The sequence below is a fragment of the Saimiri boliviensis genome, chromosome 18, assembly GCF_048565385.1.
Source record: "Saimiri boliviensis isolate mSaiBol1 chromosome 18, mSaiBol1.pri, whole genome shotgun sequence".
Taxonomy (NCBI): domain Eukaryota; kingdom Metazoa; phylum Chordata; class Mammalia; order Primates; family Cebidae; genus Saimiri; species Saimiri boliviensis.
The window spans coordinates 3,439,400-3,461,754 of NC_133466.1; the positions used below are offsets into that span (position 1 = coordinate 3,439,400).

A 22,355-nucleotide genomic window follows, 5' to 3' on the forward strand; every position below is an offset into this window, starting at 1 on the left:
GGGCTCACTTGGGACCAGGAGAATGCAGTGAAAACGGTGGTGGGACTCCAGAGCCGAGTCGGAAAAGGCGGCGGCTTCCGTCTTGCCCACAGTGACACCCCCTTCTGGAGTCCTGAGCACCGTGTGAGAAGTCTGACTACCAGAAGCCCCATGCTGGGAGGAAGCCCCCCTGTGATATAAAGGAGCCCCCAGTGCTGTGAGGAAGCTATTGTTATGAGAAAGCCTCCAAACACTGTGAGGAAGCCCCCGATGAGGGAACCCTCACAAATATAAAGTCCCCCAATACTCTAAGCCCCCAATGATATAAATGAAGCCACCTAATGCTGTAAGGGAATACCCCCAAAATATAAAGCCCCCACGAGTGCTGTTAGGCAGCCACCCAATACCATGAGGAAGGCTCCCACTGTTGTGAGGGAGCTTCCCAATTACATAAAGGAAGCCCCCAGTGCTGTGAGGGAGCCCCCAGTGCTGTGAGGGAGCTCCAGGTGCTGTGAGGGAGCCCCCAGTGCTGTGAGAGCCCCCTAGTGTTGTGAGGGAGCCCCCAGTGCTGTGAGGGAGCCCCCAGTGCTGTGAGGGAGCCCCCAGTACTGTGAGGAAGTCCCCCAGTGCTTGAGGGAGCCCCCACGTCTCCCAGTGCCGTGAGGAAGTCCCCAGTGCCATAAGGGAGCCCCCCAGTGCCGTAAGGGAGCCCCCAGTGCCGTGAGAATGCCCCCAGTGCCGGGAGGAAGCCCCCAGTCCCAGGAGGAAGTCACCATTGCTGTGAGGAAGTCTACCATTGCTGGGAGGGAGCCCACAGAGCTGTGAGGGAGCCCCCCACTGCTGTGACGGAGCCCCCCAGTGCTAGGAAGGAGCCCCCCTAGTGCTGGGAGGGAGCCCCCAAGTGCTGTGAGGAAGCCCCCAGTGCTGTGAGAGAGCTCCCAGTGCTGTGAAGGAGCCCCCAGTGCTGTGAAGGAGCCCCCAGTGCTGTGAGGGAGCCCCCAGTGCTGTGAGGAAGCCCCCCAGTGCCGTGAGGAAGCCCCCAGTGCTGTGAGAGAGCCCCCAGTGCTGTGAGGGAGCCCCCCAGTGCTGTGAAGGAGCCCCCAGTGCCGTGAGGGAGCCCCCCCAGTGCCGTGAAGGAGCCCCCAGTGCCATGAGGGAGCCCGCAGTGCCGTGAGGGAGCCCGCAGTGCCGTGAGGGAGCCCCCCAGTGCTGTGAGGGAGCCCCCCAGTGCTGTGAGGGAGCCCCCACAGCTCCCAGTGCCATGAGGAAGTCCCCAGTGCCATGAGGGAGCCCCCCAGTGCCGTGAGGGAGCCCCCAGTGCCGTGAGTGAGCCCCCAGTGCCGGGAGGAAGCCTCCAGTCCCGAGAGGAAGTCCCCATTGCTGTGAGGAAGTCTACCATTGCTGTGAGGGAGCCCCCAGTGCTGGGAGGGAGCCCCCCAGTGCTGTGAGAGAGCCCCCAGTGCTGTGAGGGAGCCCCCAGTGCTGTGAGGGAGCCCCCCAGTGCTGTGAGGGAGCCCCCAGTGCTGTGAGGGAGCCCCCAGTGCTGTGAGGGAGCCCCCAGTGCTGTGAGGGAGCCCCCAGTGCTGTGAGGGAGCCCCCAGTTCTGTAAGGAAGTCCACCATTGCCAGGAGGACCTCCTGTCATCTGCGAGGAAGCCCAGGACCTGTGGAATCTGCACATATGTGATCTGGTCAACATCCCCAGCTCATGTTCCAGCTGACAGATTTCAGAAAGTGCCTCCAAAACACAATTCCTCAGCCATTACATCACCCCAGCCACTGAGTCTTCCCAGCTGGAGACTCAGACATCCTTGAGGAGAGATGGCCACTTCCTCGGTTCCCTCTCCATAGTCTTGGTCCACAGAATTTGTCCACATAACGAAATGGTTTTTTGCCACTAACAGTGTGACTGGGTTCACACTAGTCGTAACCAGACTACTCTAAAAGACGCACAATAGGTTCCTTGTCCTCGCTTCACTGTTGAGGAGACAGATGTACCAGAGGTTGGGTAACCTCAATCAGTCCAGCTCCAAAGCCCTGACATTTCTTCTACACAACCTGACCTCTGACAATAAAATAATTTTGCTTCTAAGACAAGGTAGAACTCACAGGACAAGGCACTGGCCAACAATCTGTCCAACTCTGGGGCTTGCAAAACTTCACGACATCAGTTCAATCTATGAATTATGGCATTATTCAAAATGAGAAACACTGAGTGAACTGATAAAGCAGGTGGCCCATCAGCCAGGCACCACGAAGACTCAGCTGTGACCAGGACGAAGCTTCCAAAGCCACACGTGTGTAACATGCTCTGTAAACAGTAACCGGGGTCTGAACAAAGCTGCGGCTTGCAGCTTATTTGTGGTAGTGCCTCTCCCAGCAATAGCAAAGGTCTGGAAGCTGAGCGCAGGGGCACCATCCAGCTGGGGCAACAGGGCGAGATGTCATCTCAAAAAGTAAGTGTAAATCAGTAAGTACATAAATAATACTGCCTACAGTTTCTTTTCAGTTATTTTGTCTTTAGGATTTACCCTGCTAGGATGTACAATTTGTTTTGAAGTCACTTGAAATAATTCCACTCTGTATAGTTAAGGCACCAACTCGATTCGTGGTCTGGTTACTTTGATTCATTTTACTTTGTTTTTTTTGTTTTGTTTTTTTTCTTTTTTGTGTAGAGACAAAGTCTGGCTGTTTCCCAGGCTGGTCTCAAACTCTCAGCTTCAAGCTATCCTCCCGCTTTGGCCTCCCAAAATGCTGGGATTACAGGTGTGAGCCACAGTGCCTGGCTGATTTCAATTTTTTTTGGGGGGGGGGGACGGAGTTTCGCTCTTGTTACCCAGGCTGGAGTGCAATGGCGCGATCTCGGCTCACCGCAACCTCCGCCTCCCGGGTTCAGGCAATTCTCCTGCCTCAGCCTCCTGAGTAGCTGGGATTACAGGCACGCACCACCATGTCCAGCTAATTTTTTGGATTTTTTAGTAGAGACGGGGTTTCACCATGTTGACCAGGATGGTCTCGATCTCTTGACCTCGTGATCCACCCGCCTCGGCCTCCCAAAGTGCTGGGATTACAGGTGTGAGCCACCACGCCCAGCTGCTTTCAATTTTTACAGACTGCTACTTCCCCACAACTTTTGACTTCATTTTATTTTAAAATTATATTAAAACATCCAGGCCGGGCATGGTGGCTCACGACTGTAATCCCAGCACTTTGGGAGGCTGGGGTGGGCGGATCATTTGAGGCCTGGAGTTCAAGACCAGCCAGACCAACATAGCGAAACCCGTCACTACTAAAAATATAAAAAATTAGTCGAGTATGGTGGCAGGCTCCATTAATCCCAGCTATCCAGGCCAGGCACAGTGGCTCACGCCTGTAATCCCAGCACTTTGGGAGGCCAAGGCAGGCAGATCACCTGACATTGGGAGTTTGAGATCAGCCTGACCAACATGGAGAAACTCTGTCTCTACTAAAAATACAAAATTAGCCAGGCATGGTGGCACTTGCTTGTAATACCATCTACTCCGGAGGTTAAGGCAGGAGAAATGCTTGAATCCAGGAGGCGTTTGTTGCGCTGAGCCCAGATTGCGCTTGACCTCGTGATCCACCCGCCTTGGCCTCCCAAAGCGCTGGCATTACAGGTCTCAGTGAGCCGCTGCGCCTGGCCAACACACCTATTTAAAACATTCCAGGGGTTTCCTATTGGCTTCCAGATAAAGATCGTATTTCTTAACATGGCCAATGACTCTAAGCATGACTGGGCCCTCGCCTTCTTCTGCCTTCCCGCCCTGCCCTTGCCCATTTATGTTGATGGGCTTTGACCTGTTTCCTTTACTGCTTCCTGGCATGCAGGAACTCTACAGTTCACCACTGTAATCTGAGCCACCACCAAAATGCCCAGTACATAGCTCGTGCTCCATTTTTTGTTTAGTGAATGGTTGCTACAATGTATGTAATATGGGAATCATGAAAATTTGATCTAACTCACCCATCTCTGGCTAGTACCATTTTATTTTATATTTTTTTAAACCCCGCCCCGCTGCTAGTACCATTTTAAAGATAAATCTTTGGCCGGGGGTGGTGGCTCACGACTGTAATCCCAGCACTTTGGGAGGCCAAGGCAGGTGGATCACCTGAGGTCGTAAGTTCAAGACCAGCCTGGCCAACATGGTGAAACCCCACTGCTACTAAAAATACAAAAAAAATAAATAAATAAAAAATAAAGATAAATTGGCCAGGCGCGATGGCTCACACCTGTAATCCTAGCACTTTGGGAGACTGAGCTGGGTGAATCACCTGAGGACAGACGTTTGAGGCCAGCCTGGCCAACATGGTGAAACTCCATCTCTACTAAAAATATAAAACTTAGCCGGGTGTAGTGGTGGGCACTTATAATCCCAGCTATTTGGGAGGCTGAGGCAGGAGAATCGCTTGAACCCAGGAGGCAGAGGCTGCAGTGAGCTGAGACTGCGCCATTATAAACCAGCGTGGGCAACAGAGCAAGATTCTGTTTCAAGAAAAAAAAGATAAATCTTTGAATACCTTCTAAATTTTGTTTAAAGTTTCTAATCTGTACAAATTTTCTACCTCAAAGGTCAATTCTGGTCACTTATCTCTTCTTCCTAAACTATCCGCAGCCCCTCAAATTATTACATTCAAGTTGTATATGGTGTACAAATCTTCGTATATATATCTTTTTATATCCCTTTTTTAAAAAACGTTTTTATTTAAGATAATTTAAATAAAATTTTCAAATCATTTCACTCTTAAATTTTTAATTTCAATTTCCATGACACTCTGCTTGATAAAAAAAAAAAGTGTTCAATTTTTTTTTTTTGAGACAGGGTCTGACTCTGTTGTCCACACTGGAGTGCAGTGGCACCATCCTGCTCACTGCAGCCTCCACCCCCCTCACTCAAGCGATCCTCACACGTCAGCCCCCAAAGTGGCTGGAACCACAGGCATGAACCCCCACACCCAGGTAATTTTTGGATTTTTTGTAGAGACGGGATTTCGCCATGTTGCCAAGATGGTCTCAAACTCCTGAGCTCAAGACCTCTGCCCTCCTTGGCCTCCCAAAGTGCCGGGATTTGTGAGCCACCATGCCTGACCATGATTCTTAACTAAATGATATGTTAATATCCCTCTATTTAATGCTTCCACCTTGAGTTTAGCTTGTCTAACATTTTAAATATGCTTTTTGGCTGGGTGTACTGGCTAACGCCTGTAATCCTAGCACTTTGGGAGGCTGAGGCAGGTGGGTCACTTGAGGTCAGGAGTTGGAGACCAGCCTGGCCAACATGGCGAAACCCGATCTCTACTAAAAAAATATAAAAATTAGCCAGGCTTGGTGGCATGAGCCTGTAATCCCCGCTACTCAGGAGGCTGAGGCTCAAGACAATCGTGAACCCAAGAGGTGGAGCTTGCAGTGAGTCAAGATCACACCACTGCACTCCAGGGTGACAGAGTGAGAATAAGAAAAAACTGGAACAGAAACATACATTTAAGTAATCAAGTAAAGTACATCCTCAGGCAACGTTATCCTTACCAGTCAAAAGGTCCATGAGAAAACCGTCACAAAAGCACTAAAAAAAAAAAAAAAAAAAGAGGTTGGGGATAGGCCAGGCCCAGTGACTTACACCCGTAAGTCCAGCACTTTGGAAGCCCTAGGCGGGAATATTCCTTGAGTCCAGGAGTTCAAAAAAAAAAAAAAAAAAAAAGAGTCAGAAATTATTCAGTCTTCTTTTTTTTAATTCCTTTTACAGAAGAAATGCTGAAAGAGACATTAAACAGAAAGAGGGGATGAGGGAGAGTATACAAAGAAACAGGTCCTGAGAAGCTAAAGACCAGTGAGGGAGGTCCTCATCGAGCCTCCAGGGTCCCCAGCCTGCAGACCCTGACCAATGTTCCAGGGACCAGGCTCCCACTTATCGACTCACTCTGTTTCTGGGCCATCCCTGATCCAGGAGCCTGCCCTGCTGTCCTAGCCGGCTGGGGGGGTTAGCGCAACTGCTCTGAGTGAGGCATAGGAGCCATAGGAAAGAATACGACCCTCCATGGTGACTATCAGCAAAGCAGGTTTCCCAGCACTCAGTGAGAACTAGTCACTGAAGCAGAGTTGTAGATTTCAGCTGTTAGAACTACTCACATATATTCCTTTATAATTCTTTTTTTTTTTTTTTTTTTTTTTTTTTGAGACGGAGTTTCGCCCTTGTTACCCAGGCTGGAGTGCAATGGCGCAATCTCGGCTCACCGCAACCTCCGCCTCCTGGGTTCAGGCAATTCTCCTGCCTCAGCCTCCTGAGTAGCTGGGATTACAGGCACGCGCCACCATGCCCAGCTAATTTTTTTTTTGTATCTTTAGTAGAGGAGGGGTTTCACCATGTTGACCAGGATGGTCTCGATCTCTTGACCTCGTGATCCACCCACCTCAGCCTCCCAAAGTGCTGGGATTACAGGCTTGAGCCACCACGCCCGGCTGAAAAATAAAATTAAAAGGAATATAATATGGTACAGCTGTTCTGAAAAACACGATGGAAGTGCCTCAAAAAATTAAAAACAGAATTCCAGTATGATCCAGCAATCCCACTTCTAGATCTATACCCAAAAGAATTGAAAGCTGGATGCTGAAGAGGTATTTGCACACTCATGTTCATAGTTTTATTATAGCCAGAAGATGGAAGGAACTCAAGTGTCCGCTGACGGATGGATGGATAAACAAAATCCAGTATATCCACAGGATGGAGTATTATTCAGCCTTAAAAAGGAAGGAAATTCTGACACATGCTACAACATGGATGAACCTTAAGGACACTACGGTAAGTGAATTAAGCTGGTCACAGAAGGACAAACACTGTAGAATTCCACTTAGATGAAGCCCCTATAGTAGTCCGATTCATAGAGACAGGAAGGAGAACGGTGGTTGCCAGGGGCTTTAGGGAGGGAAATGGGCAGTCAACGTTTAATGGGTAGAGAGTTTAGGTTGGACAAGATGAAGTGTTCTGGAGATGGATGGCGGTGATGGTTGTACAACAGTATTAATGAGCTTAACACTACTGAACTATACACTGAAAAATGGTTAGGATAGTAAATTTCGCTATGTGTAGTTTACCATAACAAAAAAAATGGGGGAAAAAGAGCCAGGCACAGTAGTTCATGCTTGTAATCCCAGAACTTTGGGAGGTGGAGGAGGGCAGATCACCTGGGGTCACGATTTTGGGATCAGTTAGGCCAACATGGTAAAACCCCGTCTCTACTAAAAATGCAAAAATTAGCTGGGCGTGGTGGTGGGCACCAGTAACCCCAGCTACTTGGGAGGCTGAGGCATGCGAATCGCTTGAAGCCGGGAGACGGAGGTTGCAGTGAGCCGAGATCGCGTCACTGCAGTCCAGCCTGGGCAAGAGCAAGACTCTGCCTCAGGGGTGAGGGGAGGGCGGGGGAAGGATGCACAAACATGTAACTAAATTTAGAAGAATGTAAAGTTTAGCAATTTAATGTTTATCATACTCCTTTTTCTTGTCAAGTTGAATTCCTAACATTTTTAATGTAAAAAACGTGGAAGCCTTCATAAAGTGTCTGAGAGAATATGTAACAAAACACACATGCTGTCACTCAGGCGCCATGTTCTGGAACTGCAATCACAGTACCCACCCATCCATAGCCCCTTCTGAGTCACCCAACCCCACTGGCTGGCCCTGCTCAGGGGGACCTCCCTTGTGCAGCTGGCAGCAGCTGACTCCTCCCCAGGCACCACTCCCTGGACCAGGCAGCCCTCCAGCACCCAAGGCTAGTCCCCAGCCCACTGGTCAGTGCCTGGGAGGTGGTATGAGGGGGAGGAGCTCAGGCACATTCTCTGAGGGGGGTGCTGGGAAAGGGAGAGTACAGGGCAGGTAAGGCTGGGTGGGCCCCTGCTGTTGGGGGAGAGTACAGATGCAACTGACAGTGCAGAGCAACCGCCAAATTGAAGCGGAAGGCCAAGAGCCCTGGTGTGCAACCGGATCCTGCTAGAGCACAGACCATGGCTCCCTTTGCCCAGGGATCCCACAGATTCCTGTTTCCCACCACCCACTCAACTTCAAGTCAGCCTGCTGCCAGCTAAAGTCACCCTGAGAACCCAACTAAAACAGCCAGTCATTCTAGTGCCAATCACAGATGGCAAACAGTACAATTAGCTGGGTGTGGTGGCACGTGCCTGTAGTCCCAGCTACTTTGGGGGCTGTAGTGGGAAGATCACTTGAGCCCAGAAGCTCCCTGATGCAGTGAGTCAAGATTGAGCCACTGTACCCCAACTGGGTGAAAAAGTGAGGCCCTATCTCAAAATAAAATAAAATAAGCTGCTCTGTCCTATTCTCAAGTCCCTGAGGCATGGCCTCAGAACCAGAGCTTTAAACAGGAGTTTTATACCCGCAGGCCAGACAACACATGGACTCAATTACCATATTGCCTTCTGTGTGAATCTTCCAGAAACAATAACTAAACTGGCAGGGACTAACAATCCAAAACAAGGAGCTACCATCTGCCAAGTGCGGGAGCAGGCCAGGCTCCAGACTTTGCACACTCTCACGAGCAGGGCCCCGCCGGCACCAGGCCTGCTGGCTCCTTCCACCAAGGGCCATGCCTCTCAGCCCTTAAGTGCTTCTCCTAACAGTTTCCAGACTGAACTTCTTCTATATGATATGCCCACTCTCCATGTCTTCCCAAACAGTGTACACAAGTCAGAACCATTGGTTTATCCATTCAGAGCTGCAGACTGATGCAAGCCAGCACTCCCCGGGGCCTGCAGACTCTTGCTTCACCCCCACTGAGGACGCACACTGTTAGGCTTTGAGTTCCCCTATCTGTGCTGGTTTTTATTTCCTTGTCTCTTTTGTCATCAGTGTAATTACTTGAGGAAGTAAAGAAAGAACACATACATTCCCATGAAAGGATAGACTAAGTCAAGTTGGTATTTGTGAACATGAATGATAAAAGGCAAAAACTTCTATCTGAAATGTAGCACTCCAATTATGAGGGCAGACAAGAAGCCTGACAGTTTTAGCAAGAACAGCAACAGGATTTTCCAAGGCATGAGAGTATCACAAAAATCTCATCACTCCTCCCAAAGGGATTACCAGAACCAGTGCTCAATCTGGTTACCTAGCTAACCAATGGGACTATCACCAATTTGGTTCAATACAGTATTTGATAACTGTATTTCAACATAATGGGTTCTCTTCTTAAAATATTTATTTCCTTTAAAAGGTTGTTTTAAGAGGCCCCCAGAGGCCAAGCAGACATGAAAATTTAAGGCACTCCCCCTCTCCCACCAGGGTCCATACTTTGTATCACTTTAGCAGTTTCAGGCTTTCCTTCTAAACAGTTTCAGACAGTTTTAACAATTTGCAACAAAAATGTAAGCTACAAATAGGATGTTACTTATCCTTAGTAGCAACTTTCTATTTCTGCTATTAACTAGTTTTTTTTTTTTTTTTTTTTTTTTTTGGACATGGAGTCTTGCTCTGTCGCCCAGGCTGGAGTGCAGTAGCATGATCTCTGCTCACCGCAACCTCCACCTCCTGGGTTCAAGCGATTCTCCTGCCTTGGCTTCCCGAGCAGCTGGTATTACAGGTGCCTGCCATTATATCCTATTAATTTTGTATTTTTAGTAAAGACAGGTGTTGAACCACATTGGCCAGGCTGGTCTCGAACTCCTGACCTCAGGTGATCCGCCCACCTTAGCCTCCCAAAGTACTGGGATTACAGGTATGAGCTACCGTACCTGGCCTCACAACTACCACTTTTCTAAAGTTACTGCCAGAGAAACGTTAACTACATATAAACTGGAGTACAGGAACCCCAACAAAATGCGTTATACCCAGTATCATTAACCATATAACCTGCTGACACATGCACAGAATGTTAATCCTGTAAATAAGTCATACTTCACTGACCATGTTTCATCAATTCTAAGGTACACTTTTGCTTTTTGGTTTTTTTGTTTGTTTTTTGAAATGAAGTTTTGCTCTTGTTGCCCAGGCTGGAGTGCAATGGTGTGATCTTGGCTCACTGCAACCTCCGCCTCCTGGGTTCAAGCAATTCTCCTGCTTCAGCCTGAGTCGCTGGGATTACCCGCCACCACACCTAGCTAATCTTCACCCTCCCAAAGTGCTGGGATTATATGCATAAACCACTGCACACACCTAAGGCACACTTTTAAATGTCTGAAGTGGAAAGCATCCTTCACTGAGGTGGCAAAAAAACACCATGTCAGTAGGCACGGGGAGCATCTTTATCGGTATATCTAGCTAAGATCACTACTTCTGCCTATACTCTGGAAATGGAATAACACATTACTGAACATTTTAAGCCCACTGTTGAGATCCACTGCTCAGAAAAAGATTTATTTCAAAATATTACTGCTCATTGACAATGGACCTGGTCACTCAAGAGCTCTGACAGAGATGTACAAGAAGAAAAATGCTGTCTTCGTGACTGTTACCACCACACCCATTCTGCAGCTATGGATCCAAGAAGCAATCTTGATTTTCGAGTCGTCATTATTTAAGAAATACATTTTGTAAGGCTATAGCTGTAATAGTGATTCCTCTGATGAATCTGGGCAAAGTAAATTGAAAACCTTCTGGAAAGGAGTCGCCATTCTAGATGCCATTCATGATTCATGGAAGGAGGTCAAATATCAACACTTACAGGAATTTGGAAGAAGCTGAGTCTAACCCTTATGATGACTTAGAGGAGTTCAAGACTTCAGTGGAGGAAGGAACTGCAGATGTGGTGGAAATAATAAAGACTTGCTTCTCATGGATAAGCAAAGAAAGTGGCTTCTTGAGATGGAATCTATTCCTGGTGAAGACGCTGTGAACACTGCAGAAATGACTTAGAATATCCCATCAACTTAGTGGATAGCAGTAGCAGAGTTTGAGACAATAGCCTCCAAGTTTGAATTTCCACTGTGGTTAAAATGCTATCGAAACAGCATCACATGCTACAAATAAGTCTTTCATGAAAGGAAGAGTCCATCAATGCAGCAAACTTCACTGCTGCCTTATTTTAAGTCACTGACGCAGCCACCACCACCCTGATCAGTCAGCAGCCATCCACAGAGACAAGATTGTCCACATACAAAAAGAGTAGGACTCAGGAAAGGCTCAGATGATCTTTGGTATTTTTAACACTACAGTATGTTTTAATTAAGGGAACCACATTTTTATAGCTATAATGCTTGCTACTGCACACTTTAAATAGTATAGCGTAATTACAACTTTTACATGCACTAAAAAACCTAACACTGTGTTGTGTCACTTGCTTTACTGCCACACCGTTACCGTGGTGGTCTGGATTAGAACTCAGATTACCTGAGCTATGGCTGCGTCCAGAGAGGGCTCACAAATCACTCTATGCTAAGTCGGTCGCCCCGAGCGAGGAGAGGCTCGAGTCAGCCAGCCCGCCACCCTGCAAACGCACCTAGGACCGGACGCGCGAGCACCGCCGGCCGCCGCACGCAGCGGCTCCCGCCCCGCCTGGGCTCGGCGCGCCGGGAAGAACCCAGCAGCGGACCTCACTGCGGCCGGGCGCGAGGAAGGCGCCCGCCCCCGCGGAAACGCCGCCTCCTGCCGGGACGCGCCGACTCTCACCGCAGGAGTCCGAGGACCCTCGCCCGGCGGAGCCCCGCGGAGGCCGCCACCCCGCGCCCTCGGGCCTCCCGCCGCGCACCCGCCACCGGAACGCAGGCCCCGGCCCGCTCGCGGAGCCGCCGTCCCAGTAAGGCGCTTCGAGAGCCCCGAGGGCGAGCCAGGGCGGACTCCGGGTTCTTCCTCGTGAAGCGACTCGCGCACAAGCGTCGGCGCCGCGAGCTCCCCTCCCGAGGACCCGCCGCCACGGCGCGGGGGACAGAGGCCGCGCTCCCCCCGGTTCCCGGGACGCCGCGGCCGCTTCCCAAACCCCGCGGACGGCGCGCGGCCCCGGGCCGTTCCCGCGCGGCGCCCGGCTGAGGGCCGCGAGTCCCGCCGCGACCACTGCCCCCGGGACCCGCGCGCTCGCCACGACCCAGGCAGGGGCCGGGGTCGCGGCCGCCATCTTCCTGCCCGCGCTGCGCGCGCCCCGCACCCCCCGAGCAGCCCCGCCGGCCCGGAGGACCCCGCAGAGGCCGAGGACCGGACCGGACCCGCCCCGCCCCCGCCCCGCCCCCGCCCCGCCCCCGCCCCCGCCCCCGGCCGGCTCCGCGCGCCCCCGCCCCGCCCCCGCCCCGCGCAGGGGCGCGCGCCGCGCTCCGAAAGGGACGGTTAGGGGCGCGCGCTTCGAGCGGGCCCAGCCGGCGGCGGCGGCGCCTTCCAGAAATTTCCGCGTCCCTCAACCCACACTGAGAAACCAACTGGGCGCGCCCCCGCGCCGGCTGTGCGGACGGCGCCCCCTCCCCCGCGGGAGCCGGGCTGCCGATCCCCTCCCCCACCCGCGCCCCCTCCCCGCCCCCTGCCCCGGGCGGCGGGTCAAGTGCGGGCCCTCCGGGGCAGCGCCGGCCCTCCAGACGCGGGCAGCAGCGGCGGCGGCGGGCGGCGGCCGCGGGCCGGTGTGATTGATAGGGACGGCGGCGGCGAGAGCGGCGGCGGCGGCGGCGGAGCGGTTGAGTGACAGCTTACCTGGGTGCCAATCTTCATCACACTGACAAGCGGCTGCAGCAATCGGGACCCGCAGTGCCGCGCCCGCGTCCAACCGTCACGCCGACGCTGGGCCACGCGACACAGCCTCGCTCAATGGGAGGAGGGCGACGCCGACGCGCGCCGCATCAATATTCAGAGAGGGGGCGGGGCTCACCCGAGACGGGCCCCGCCCCCCTGCGCTGCGGCGGGCGCGGGGCGGGGCATGTGCGCTGGGGGAGGAGAGCGAAGGCGGGGGCCGGGCGGCGGACGGCCCCGCCCCCAGCCCCGCCCGCACCCGGAGCCAGGCCCCGCCCCAACCTGCCGCGCCCTAGCGCGAGGAGCTGCCTACCCCGCCCCGAAGGCAGAGCTTCCCGCCTCATGACTATGCAGCAGGGGCGTGGTCTTGGCGCGCGCCACGCCCCCTCCGCGCGCTCCCTGCCGCCCGAAAGAGGTGTGCGAAGCCGGGAGAAACCATCTGCCTCGAGCAGGCGGGGAGAGAGGGTTGTACCATCCGTGGCCCCACCGCCGGGCGTCCGAACGCCGAAGGCCCCCACGCTGTGCGCCCCACCTTTAGGTGCCAGCCCGCAGCAGCCGTGCAGCCTTCCTCCCCAGGCTCCGGAGCGCGGGTGGGCATGGGCCTGGGTGGCACAGTGGATGCTCACATTCCTCCCTACCTGCGGGCAGCGGTGTGAGTGCCTGGCACCTGAGGCCTTACCCTGGGCGCTGTACCCCCTCGGTGTGAGGACCCCAGCAAGGACTCACGTTGTTCACAAGTGCTTCGGGCTGGTCTCTGGCCTACTTGCCTCACTTGAACACACCTTCCGGCCCAGGTGAGCCTTGCAGATCTAGGTGACCGATGCGGCCTCCCGGTATAGGGCACCTGCGTAGGGGACGCCGACAAGTGTCTGCATTTCAAGCTGTGCTTTGAAAGACTACCCTAACCGATCACTGCCAGCCACATGTACCCACACGTCCCGATCGTGGCTTTGCTCTGCAAAATGTACGGAAGATGCGACACATTCCCATTGCGTAGGAAAGCACACGGTTTGCCTGACTGGCCTCCAACACTGCAGAAACCTTCATCTATGCAGTGGCCCACCGGGCGCAATCAGTGCCCTGAGTCCGCACACAGCGGTGGAAGGGCAGCTCTGTGGGCCCCCACTCCTCCGGGAAGGCAGGCAGGCCCAGGACAGGAGCTGACTGCTGGAGGGAGCCGGGATAGGTCTAGGCATGAGCAGATCAGAGGACATCTATCCTGTGTCTTCAGAGCTCCACGCCGCCAGAAGGTCTTGGCCAAGTGCTGTGCAGCTGCAGAGCCGCCTGTTGCAGAAAGATGGAGGGCAGCAGGGCGGGCTAGAGGGAGGCCCTGAGATACTCGCCCGAGGAGGGAAATTCAAGGGCACAGAAAAAGCTCAGTATTCAAGACTAAGCATGATCTGCAGAGCCTCGTGCACGATGCAGGTGCAAGTGCCAAGAGGTGTGGGAACAGAGGGGCTCATGGGGGCTGGGCGAGCCGAAACTGAGACCTGCTGGGCTGCACCCCGGTGGATTCAGGCATCCTTAGTAATAGGATGAAACGGGGTCGCAAAGGAGCCTGCCGATAAAACAGGACGCAGTAAAGAAGCCAGCCAAATCCCACCGAAACCAAGATGGTGGAGAAAGTGACCTCTGGTCTTCCTAACTACTGATCATAAACTAATTGTAATACATTAGCTTGCTAAAACACACTCCCGCCAGCACCATGAGAGGTTACAAATGCCGCGGCAACATACCCTACATGGTCTAAAAGGGGCCAGGCACGGTGGCTCACACCTGTAATCCTAGAACTTTGGGAGGCCAAGGCGGGCAGATCACTTGAAGTCAGAAGTTGAAGACCAGTATGATCAATATGGTGAAACCCCATCTCTACTAAAAACACAAAACAATTAGCTGGGCGTGGTGGTGCATGCCTGTAGTCCCAGCTACTTGGGAGGCTGAGGCAGGAGAATGGCTTGAACCCGGGAAGCAGAGGTTGCAGTGAGCCGAGGTCATGCCATTGCACTCCAGCCTGGGCAACATAGTGAGACTTCATCTCAAATAAATAAATAAATGGAAGAAGAATCCTAAGTTCTGGGAATTCTCCACCCCTTTCCCAGAAAATTTATGAATAATCCACCCCTTGTTTAGCACATGATCAAGAAATAACCGTATAATTCAGGAACGGATTCTAGGAAAAAAAAAAAAAGAAAACCGTAAAAGTAGCCAACCAGCAGCCCTTGAGGCTGCTCTGCCTGTGGAGTAGCCTTTCTTGTTTTTATTTACCTCTCTAATAAGCTGGCTTTCACTGTACTCTGTGGATTCTCCCTGAATTCTTTCTTGTGTAAATTCCAGGAACCCTCTCTTGGGGTCTGGATTGAGACCCCTTTCCAGCAGCACAAGGTCCCTGGCTCAGAAATTACAGTGAAGAATTTCAAGGCAGTGACAGCAGAAGCCAAGCCTGGGCCCTTCTCAGCAGGGGCAGGGGCCTTGTGACGTGCTGGTCAGGCCCCAGGAAGTGGCCGTGGACTCACTGGCCACACCTAGACCTGCCCGGATCTGAAGCTTTCATTTCTTTGCATCCAGCCTGTGAGACAGCAGGAGGTCCACAGAAGGACCTGAGTGCCTGGTCACCCAGGTCACTGGTAGGTGTGTCTCTTAGCATGCTAATCAAATATTATTAGCATATAATGAGCAGTGAGCACGACCAGAGGTCACTCTCGTCGCCCTCTTGGTTTTGGGGTTTGGCTGGCTTCTTCACTGCATGCCAGGTCTTTGTGACCTGTGTCTTGTGCCGACCTCCTATCTCACTCTGTGACTAAGAATGCCTTAACCTCCTAGGAATGCAGCCCAGAAGGTCTGAGTCTTATTTTGCCCAGTCCCTATTCAAGATGGAGTCGCTTTGGTTCCAGTGCCTCTGACAGAGGCACCATCAGTAATCGCCTCCTCTGGGATGGGCCAGGTTTGCTGGGCCCTGAGACTTGCATACTGTGAGGAGTCCTTAGGAAAGTGATTCACGGTTCGGTAGGTGTGGGGATCTCGAGGGGGTGGAGACTCATTGCTTCCTGTGAATCCACCTTTGCCTCCACCCACACCTGTGAGGCCACAGGGGGCTTCATCCAGGTGCTGAGCCCCAAAGCGGCTTCTAAAGAAAAAAAAAATAGGTACATTATAATTCAAATACCCAGCCATTCTGTCTGTTCTCTTTACAACATTTTTTTTCTTTTACCCAGTCCCATGGATAGGAATCAGGAAAAGCATGTTTTCTATAAGATTTGTTAATTTTTTTTTTTTTTTTAGAGCCTGTCGCCCAGGCTGACGGGATCACTGAAGCCTCTGCCTCCTGGGTTCAAGTGAGTCTCCTGCCTCAGCCTCCCAAGTAGCTCAGATTACAGGTGCCCGCCACCATGTCCAGCTAATTTTTTTTATTTTTACTAGAGGCAGGATTTCGCCATACTGGCCAGGCTGGTCTCCAACTGCTGACCTCAAGTGATCTGCCCACCTCGGCCTCCCAAAGTGCTGGAATTACGGATGTGAGCCACCATGCCCGGCCAGATTTATTAATATTTTTCTTGAAAAAATATGAAATAAAAAGGCACATATAATTGTTTATATAAATACATGACTAGGCCTAGCGCAGTGACTCACACCTGTAATCCCAGCACGCTGGGGGGCCAAGGCGGGCAGATCATTTGAGATCAAGAGTTCAAGACCAGCCTGAGCAACATGGTGAAACCCCACCTTTACTAAAAATACAAAAATTATCCAGGTGTGGTGGCAGGCACCTGTAATCCCAGCTAGTTGGGAGGCTAAGGCATGAGAATTGCTTGAACCTAGGTGAGGGAGGTTGCAGTTAGCCGAGATTGCACCACTGCACTCCAGCCTGGGGTACAGAGCAAGACTCTACCTCAAAAAAAAAGAAAAAAAAAAAAAAAGAAATGTATGACTAGACTGGGTGTGGTGGCTCGTTCCTGTAATCCCAGCACTTTAAGAGGCTTGAGGCCAGGAGTTTGAGACCAGTGTGAGCAATATAGTGAGATTCACTACCTGCCCTGGTCTCTACAAAAGAAGAAAAAAAAAATTGAACTAGCCAGGTATGGTGGTGCACACCAGTAGTCCCAGCTACTCGGGAGGCTGAGCCAGGAGAATCACTCGAACCTGGGGAGGCAGAGGTTGCAGTGAGCCGAGATCACACCATTGCACTCCAACCCGAGTATTAGAGCAAGATCCCGTCTCAAAAAAAGAAAAAAAAAATACCAAAATTGGGCCAGGCGCGGTGGCTCACGCCTGTAATCCCAGCACTTTGGGAGGCCGAGGCAGGTGGATCATGAGGTCAAGAGATTGAGACCATCCTGGTTAACATGGTGAAACCCTGTCTCTACTAAAAATATAAAAAATTAGCTGGGCATGGTGGCACGTGCCTGTAATCCCAGCTACTTGGGAGGCTGAGGCAGGAGAATTGCCTGAACCCGGGAGGCGGAGGTTGCGGTGAGCCGAGATCGCGCCATTGCCCTCCAGCCTGGGTAACAAGAGCGAAACTCTGTCTCAAAAAAAGAAAAAAGAAAAAAGATACAAAAATTAACCAGACATTGTGGTGTGTGCCTGTAGTCCTAGCTACTCAGGAGGCTGAGGCAGGAAAATCACTTGAACCCAGGAGGAAGAGTTTGCAATGAGGCAGATCCTGCCACTGCACTCCAGCCTGGACCACAGAGCAAGATCCTGTCTCAAAAAAAAAAAAAAAAAAAGAACAAAAGAACAACAAAAAAACAAGGCGGGATATAGAGGGTTGGGACTTTCAGTGTCACCCCAACCCCCAGGGAGGAGAGAGAAAGAAAGAGACTGAAGTTAAAGTAGATCGCCAATGGTCAGTGATTTAACTAGTCATGCCTGGGTAACAAAGCCGCCATAAAACCCTAGAGGTAAAGGGTTTGAAGAGCGTCTGGATAGGTGAACACGTGGAGGCTTCTGAAGGTGGGACTTGGGAGAAGGCATTGACACTCCAAGCCCCTTCTCAGTGAGCGTCCGTATACTTTGTGATATCTGTTTTTGTTGTTTTTGGTTTTTTTAGACAGTCTCTGTCACCCAGGCTGGAGTGCAGTGGTGCCATCTCGGCTTACTGCAACTTCCACCTCCTGGGTTCAAGGGATTCTCCTGCCTCAACCTCCCGAGTAGCTGAGATTACAGATGCGGGCCCCACCACACCCGACTAACTTTTGTATTTTCAGTAGAGACAGGGTTTTACCATGTTGGCCAGGCTGGTGCTGAACCCCTGACCTCAAATGATCCGTCTGCTTTGGCCTCCCAAAGTGCTCGGATTAGAGGTGTGAGCCACCGCACCTGACCTCTGTAATATCATTTATAATAAACTGGTGAATGCGTTTTCCTGAGTTCTGTGAGCTGCTCCAGCAAACGTATAAAATCCACAGTGTGGGTCCTGGGAACTCTGACTGATAGCTGGCTCGTCAGAAACTCTGGGGGCCTACACTTGTGATTAGTTTGAAGAGGCAGTTTTGGGGACTGAGCCCCCAACATATGGGATCTGACACCGTCCCAGGGAGACAGTGAAAGAATTAAGCTGGAGGACACCCAGTTGGCGGCCGCTCACTGCAGAACTGATCACATGGGTGGTGGTGGGGAGAAACCCCTTCAACATTTGGTCACAGAATGTCTTGAACCCACAGAAGTTTTCTGTGTTGATGGTTGTGGTGTGAGAAGAGGCCAGGCGTGGTGGCTCACACCTATAATCCCAACACTTTGGGAGGCTGAGGCAGGTGGATCACTTGAGGTCAGGACTTTGAGACCAGCCTGACTAATAGAGTGAAACCCCAACTCTACTTAAAAAAAAATACAAAAATTAGCTGGGCGTGGTGGCGCACACCTGTAATCCCAGGTGCTCGGAAGGTTGAGGTGGGAGAATCGCTTAAACCAGGTGGCAGAGGCTGCAGTGAGCCGAGATCGCGCTACTGCCCTCCAGCATGGGCAACAGAGTGAGACCCTGTCTCAAAAAGAACAAAAAAAAAAAAAGGAGAGGAGAGGAAGAACACAGTGTTTTTTCCACTCACAAAGACAAAGCACAGGAGCCCTGCAGGTGAAACCGACAAGGTGAGTGAAGGATGACCGTGGACATTTAGCGTGGCCTGGGCTCAGAGCAAGCCTCCAACTGAAAGAAAAAAAAATTGCTGGCTGTGGTTGCGTGTGCCTGTAATCCCAGCTACTCCAGAGACTCAGGCAGAAGAATCACTTGAACCCAGGAAGTGGAGGGCGCAGTGAGCCAAGATCTCACCACTGCACTCCAGCCTGGGTGACAGAGTGAGTGAGACTCTGTTTCAAAACAAAACAAAACAAAAAAAAATAGCTGGCTGTGATGGTGCACACCTGTGGTCCCAGCTACTTGGGTGGCTGAGATGGGAGGATTGCTTGAGCCCCGAGGGGCAGAGGTTGCAGTGAGCCCGGATCACATCACTGAACTCCTGCCTACCTGGGTGACAGACTGAGACCCTGAGACCCTGCCTCAAAAAAAAAAAAAAAAAAAAAAAAAAACCAATTCATCAAAGATGTAATTTTGTTTTCTTTTTGAGACCAGGTCTCACTCTGTCACCTAGACTGGAGCGCAGTGGCACAATCTCAGCTCACTGCAACCTCTGCCACCCAGACTCAAATGATTCTCCTGCCTTAGCCTCCCAAGTACCTGGAATTACAGGTGTACGCCACTACCACTTGGCTAATTTTTGTATTTTTAGCAGAGATGGGGTTTCACCATATTGGCCAGGCTGGTCTTGAACTCCCGACCTCAAATGATCCACCCGCCTCAGCTTCCCAAAGTGCTGGGATTATAGGTATGAGCTATTGTACTGGGGTTCTTTTTTATTTTATTTTGATTGAAATTAGATATTTTTTCTTTTTTGAGACAGTATCTCACTTTGTCACCCAGGCTGCAGTGCACTGACACGATCTCGGCTCACTGCAACCTTAATCTCCCTGGACTCAGGTGACCTCCCACCTTAGCCTCCAGTGTATCTGGGACTGCAGGTATGCGCCACCATGCCCATCTAATTTTGTATTTTTTGTAGAGACAGGATTTCAACATGTTGCCCAGGTTGATCTTGAACTCCTGGGTTCAGGAGATCCTCCTACCTCGGCCTCCCAAAGTATAGGGATTACAGGCATAGGCCACTGCACCCAGCCCAAAGACGTAATTTCTCTGTGAAGTCAATGAACACTTGAAACATGCTTAACTGGTTGGGCTTCATGGCTCACACCTGCAGTCCCAGCACTTCGGGTGGTCACGGCAGGAGGACCACTTAAGGCCAGGAGTTTGGGACCAGCGTGGACAACGTAGTGAGACTCACCAAAAAACAAAACAAAAATAAAAACAAAAAAAAAATTCCACGTACAAAAACTACAGCAACAATAGAGGAATATAATGAACCCCAACAGGGCAAGTCAGCAATGGAAGAGACCAAAGCCTCGGGAGCTCAGGTGAGAGAGCAAGAGACAGCTCAGGGTCCTGACACACACCAGCTGCACCTGAGCCAGGTGTGCTCAGACAGGTGAGGAAGCTGGATGAGCAGGAACTGCTGTACCCAGGGGTGTTCGGGCAGCACTCTGGACTTGGGGTTACCTGTCCTGGGACAAGATGATACTTCCTGAGCTTTGGGACCTGGGCTGGTTAATTTTATGTGTCAATGTGGCCAGGCTACAGTGCCCAGATCAGTGGTCACGGAACACCCTACATGTCTCTGTGAAGATGTTTTTAGATGGGATTAACATTTTATTTTATTTTATTTTGAGATGGAGTCTTTTTTTTTTTTTTTTTTTTTTTTTTTTTGAGACAGAGTCTTACTGTGTCGCCAGGTGCTAGGCTGGAGTGCAGTGGCACAATCTCGGCTCACTGCAACCTCCACCTCCTGGGTTCAGGCAATTCTCCTGCCTCAGCCTCCTGAGTAGCTGGGACTACAGGCGTGCGCCACCACGCCCAGCTAATTTTTGTATTTTTAGTAGAGACGGGGTTTCACCATGTTGGCCAGAATGGTCTCGATCTCTTGACCTTGTGATCCGCCCGCCTCGGCCTCCTAAAGTGCTGGGATTACAGGCTTGAGCCACCGCGCCCGGCCGAGATGGAGTCTTACTCTGTTGTCAGGCTGGAGTGCAGTGGTGCAATCTCGGCTCAGTGCAACCTCCACCTCCCGGAGGCTCAAGCGATTCTCCTGCCTCAGCCTCCCGAGTAGCTGGAATTACTAGCTAGGTGCCTGCCACCATGCCCAGCTAATTTTGTGTTTTTAGAAGAGGCGGGGAGTTCTCCGTGTTAGTCAGGCTGGTCTCAAACTCCCAGCCTCAGGTGATACACCCGCCTTGGCCTCCCAAAGTGCTGGGATTACAGGCGTGAGCCACCTCAACTGGTGAAGATGTTTTTAGATAGGATTAACATTTTAATATATGGATTTGAGTGAAGCAGGTGACCCTCCATAATGTGTGTGGGCCTCATGCATCCATTTATGGCCTTCAGAGAAAAGACTGAGGCCCCGAAGAAGAAGAGAATTCTGCCTCCAGATTGCCTTTGAATTGGATTCACGCCACAGCATCATCTCCTGCTAGAATTTCCAGCCTGCCCTGCAAACTTCAGACTTGCTAGTCTCAATTCTTAAAATAAATCTCTCTCTCTGTCGGTGTATCTCTATCTCCGTCCTATTGGTGCTGTTTCTCTGGAGGACCGTGACTATCGCAGGACCCATTCCGAGCTCTGGGCCCTCATGGTGGCATGCGCTTTAGTGGCATCTACCAACACACGGCACCACGGCCTGCTTTCCCACGGTGGACGCCAAGGCCGCCGTAGGACAATCCTGGAGGGCCATGGTCCCAATGACCTCTCATCCGTGGCCCTTCCTAGAGGGATCTTGCAGCCAAACTCAGGCACAGAAAAGGTGCTTCCTAATCCCTGTGGTCCTGCTGCCCACCTGCCTGCAGCAGTGCTCTGCTGCACGGGCCCCAGGGCCTGGACACTCTCACTGGAGGGGCCTGTGCTCCCTCTCAGCCTGGATGAGGAGTAGGGTGGGGGAGAGAAGGAGGGGGCGTGGGAGGGATGGCGGGCCCGCTCCCAGCTCCTGTGCCCGGCACACATTCAGCACAAAAAGCAGCATCAAGCTGAAAAACTTCATTTCTCTTCTCGCCCCTCATTCTTGGCTGTTTTCCTAATCATGCTGAAATGAACATTTACCATCTTGCGAGATATTCAAGAACACAGTTGCCGTTTCTTTCTTTTTTCTACTTTGTTTGTTTGCTAAGGAGTCTCCCTCTGTCACTCAGGCTGGAGTGCCGTGGCACGATCTCGGCTCAATGCAACCTCTGCCTCACAGATTCAAGCAATTCTCCTGTCTCAGCCTCCTGAGTAGCTGGGATTATAGGTACAGTCACTATGTCCCACTAATTTTTGTATTTCTAGTAGAGACAGGGTTTCACCCTGTTGGCCAGGCTGGTCTTGAACTCCTAACCTGAGGTGATCCATCCACTTTGGCCTCCCAAAGTGGTAGGACTATGGAGTGAGCCACCATGCCTGGCCTTTTCCTATTTATTTATTTTGAGATGGAGTTTCACTCTTGTTGTCCAGGCTGGAGTGCAATGGCACGATCTCTGCTCACCACAACCTCCGCCTCCTGGGTTCAGGTACGTCTCCTGCCCCAGCCTCCCAACTAGCTGGGATTATAGGCATGCACCAGCCACCATGCACCCAGCTAAT

The 22,355-nt window shown here is 51.7% G+C and overlaps 1 protein-coding gene across 2 annotated transcripts in view; it reads right to left on the bottom strand.

Annotated features, from left to right (window-relative positions):
• Positions 1-12,725, bottom strand: part of PKNOX1 (PBX/knotted 1 homeobox 1) — a 68,665-nt gene extending 55,940 nt beyond the window's left edge. The window contains exon 1 of one of the 2 annotated variants that reach the window (XM_010338234.2): positions 12,608-12,725. The gene's annotated coding sequence lies outside the window, so the exon portion shown is untranslated. Of the gene's footprint in view, positions 1-5,523; positions 6,283-12,607 lie in introns of those variants that run through there. The other variant, XM_074389198.1, reaches the window with a different exon arrangement.
• Between the last annotated feature and the right edge of the window lie 9,630 nt (positions 12,726-22,355).